Below are 4,043 nucleotides of genomic sequence, written 5' to 3'. Positions count from 1 at the left end.
CCTTACACTTTCTGGTTATTGTGAGGTGGACCTTGATACGTCCAACCTCAGTCCTCACCTAGATAGTGCTATATTACCCCTTGGAGAATCTATTGCAGAGACAGCTGCTTTGGTCAAGGAAACTGTGGTTGAGACCGCGAAGCAAGCCCTAGTTCCAGAGGAGGAATTAACAACCTTATAAGACAAGCTAGAGGTTGAAAAGGATACCCTTGCTGCTAGAGTGATGGAGGAGACCAAAGCACCCAAAAAGGATGAGGCTAAGTCCTCGATTGATCTCTCCACCCCCACCAGCACTTTGGCAAAAGAAGACATTGAGCAAGAGGTAATAATCGACCTTTTACAACCTATAAACATTTGTAATTATGTATAGGAAAATATTTTTGTTTTTTCCTTTGATTGCAGAGGGTGGTTGAAATTGACGCATTTGCTGGGAGAGGCGGTGGCAGCAGAGACCAGGTCAAGGTCCATGGACATGATGCTGCGTTGGTGCACTATCTTGGTCAACTTCCTGTGGATGGCATCGCCATTATTCACAGGGACTACACCCCTCAATCTGCCTTCACTCTCTTCGTTTTGAAAGCCCTCTCTAAGGTGCTCTGTGTAGCCTCTATGGCACAGAGCACCAAATGTATAGTTTTGATTAAAAAATCCCTTGCCTTCGATGTTTTTGGTTCTGGATTTAGGGGTAAGCTTCTTGCTCGTATAGGTATAGCCAAAAGCATAAGGATAGAGGATCCTCAAGAAATAGCCCAATCACTCCTTGAGCACACTCTACCCAATAACAAGAGAAGGAAGCTCAATATTGTAAGAAAGCTTTTGTAAAGATGATGTATCACTTCTTATTATGAATACAATACAATTTTTACAAACTTATTTTCATCAAGTATATCATTGTTTTTTCTAGTTTGTACCATCAATGTTTTTGTGAATGTATCAGAAATGACTCTGGGAGCCTGGGGGAGCAGTGCAAGAACAATGCGAATTTTGAGCCTGCATCGTTGCTGTAGAGCCCAAATTCGTACTATTTTGGCATAGTTTCCCCAACCCTTTAGGAGCATTTTTGATGCATTGGATGATAAATAATATATTTTTACACATGATTAAAGGTATTTTTATCTTATAAACATAATCAATGTACTCAACTTCATTATAAATGCATCATAAATGATTCTGAGTGGCTGGGGGAGCAGTGCCACAATAGTGCGAATTTTGAGCCTGCACCGCTGCTATATGGCCCAAATTCGCATAGTTCTGGCATAGTTTCCCCAGCCCTCGAGGAGCAACTCTGATGCATTGGATGATAAATAATGTATTTTTACACATGATTAAAGGTATTTTTATTTTATAAATTACTATTTTTATAATTAATGTACTCAACTTTGTTATAAATGCATCAGAAATGATCCTGACTAGTTGGGGGAGCAGTGCTAGAACAGTGCGAATTTTGAGCCTGCACCACCACTGGAGAGCCTAAATTCGCACTGTTCTGGCATAGCTTCCCCAGTCCTCCAGAAGCAATTTTGATGCATTGGATGATAAATAATGTAATTTTACACATGATTAAAGCTGTTTTTATCTTATAAACTATTGTTTCTCACAATTAGTGTACTCAACTTCATTATAAATGCATCAGAAATGATCCTAAGTGGAGAGCAGTGCCAGAACAGTGCGAATTTTGAGCCTGCATCGCCGCTGTGCAGAGCTTAAATTCGCACTGTTTTGGCATAGCTTCCCCAGTCCTCTAAGAGCAATTTTGATGCATTGGATGATAAATAATATATTTTTACACATGATTAAAGGTGCTTTTATCTTATAAAATACTGTTTCTCACAATTAGTGTGCTCAACTTCATTATAAATGCATTATAAATGATCCTGAGTGGCTAGGAGAGAAGTGTCAGAATAGTGCATCGCCATTGTAGAGGCCAAATTCGCACTGTTTTGGCACAGCTTCCTCAGTCCTCCAGGAGCATTTTTGATGCCTTGGGTGACAAACTGGCAGCGTTGGCGAGGTTGGGACTTCCTTGGCTTGAAGAGCTTGACCTTTCTACGCTTGTGCGCACTTGCAGGAACCTCCTCTTGGTCTCTCTCATAGTCTAAATCCTCCTCCTCCTGTTGCTGTGGTACCTGTGTATCAAGTTCCTCCCGGGTAGGTAGGGGACCCTGTCCTGGTAGTAGGGTCTTGCCACCTATGGTGCTGCGCAATGTAGAAATGTTTTCACCAACCCAGTCGAACTGCTCATCAACAGCCTCTCTGTCTTGATCTCTGGGGTGGCTGCATTGTGGGGTCTTCTTCACACGCTTGATCCCACTAGAAGGGCTTGCATGTGTGTGTGTTGGTGTTGCTGTGGGAGGAGGGTTGGACTCTGGTGATCCCATTGGGTGTGTCTTAGAATCCAAGGGGTCACTCTCTTCCGTGGTGTCGCCACCCCAGTATGTGGTCGTTGGGTGCCTTGCACTGTGTTTTGTGAAGGCATGGTGACACATGCGGTGTTCTTGGTGCGTGCCATATCCATATACGACTATGGTGTCCTTACGTGGGTGTCTACGTTCTTAAGCTCAAGCTCTCTAAAAAAGTGAAAATGAAAATGAAGTGAGAGAAGGAACTATTAATAGTTTTTTTTAAGGGCAAAAAAAACTAACTAAACTTATTTTCTTAGCCTTATTACATCTAGATTTATGCTGGTGCGTGCACAACCCAACGGCTACCTTGTCTCCTCATTCGTGCATGCCAAGCACCATGCCTATAGGGAGCATTGGTCTGCAACCATTCAAGCCGAGCATGACTTTTTGCAGCCTTGCATGCCTTTTGCACAAGCTTAGATTGTTGGGTCCACTCCCTAACCCCCTTCCAAAGGTTGTGCAATAAAACCAATTGAACATCTCTTGTAGATAGTTTGTACGTGTTCCTCCTGCAGAAACTCCACCTCCATGTCTTGTATTTTTGAAATAAACCCCTCTTGCTTTATAATGTGATTTATCCATCCCTTGGGGGTACTCCACATGTCGAGCGATCCATACTTGTTCATGAAATACGCACCATGCGCATAAACTATGTGTTGTATACATGACAATAGAATTTAATTAGAAAAAGTCAAGGTTAAAACACCTATTTATTTTTTTACTGTACAACTTACCATATAGTGTGTTACTTTACTCTCTCTCCAAGCACCTAGTACACTTTTGGTGAATTCTATGATATGTTGTTGGAATGATGCTCGTTCTTGGGTAGTTGTGCTACTTTGATTCATAATGCGAACCATGTTACCCAAAGCTGTTTGTGCATATTTAAACACCATATTAGTGAATTTGGAAATTTCCCAATTCCCATTTTTGAATACTTAAAAAAGGGGACATGGATAACATGTTTGTAAGTTTCTCAAAACCCTATCATATGACCTATCGTTGGAAAGCGCTTGAAAAATGGAATCTAAAGAGCTATAAAGCGCTCATTTTGGATTACTGGTGTTCAAGTTATGGTTAATCCAAACTTTTGACCACGTGTCCCAAACTTGTGAGAAATTCCCATATTCCCCAATATGGTGTTTTTACAAGAGTTGGCATTGGACAATCTACATTTGTGGTGATTGCACACTGGTCTCTCCAGAGTCCCCAAGTCTTCTTTGAATTCTCTATGTTTGCTAGCTTCTCCAAAAATCTCCTTGCCTTTGATCCAGTCATGGGAGACCTTTTGAGCAACCTCGTATGATATACCAGAGGCCTGCTTATTCACTTCAATTTTCACATTTTCCCCATGGCAGCCCAGAGAATTCAAAAGATGCTCTAATTTACCAAGGGCTGCAACTTTCCTCTCAATCATGTGTAGGCATTGTGAATGCATAATCGATATGGCACTTAAGCAATCGATCACAAAGATCCTCATGAATGCATGAAGTGTGCAAAAGTGAATATTCTTTAGTGGAAAATTAATGATGGGGCTCCAATTTGAATTCCTATTTGATTCTCCTAGCATATCAGGAGACATGACACCTTCCACCCATCTTGCATTTGGTTGTTCCTCATCTTCATCATTAGTTGACTCGA

Source organism: Cibotium barometz, chromosome 35, assembly GCF_041138505.1.
Source record: "Cibotium barometz isolate CiBa-2024 chromosome 35, ASM4113850v1, whole genome shotgun sequence".
NCBI lineage: Eukaryota > Viridiplantae > Streptophyta > Polypodiopsida > Cyatheales > Cibotiaceae > Cibotium > Cibotium barometz.
The sequence above is the reverse complement of the archived record's forward strand: the minus strand, read 5'-3'. Positions refer to the sequence as shown.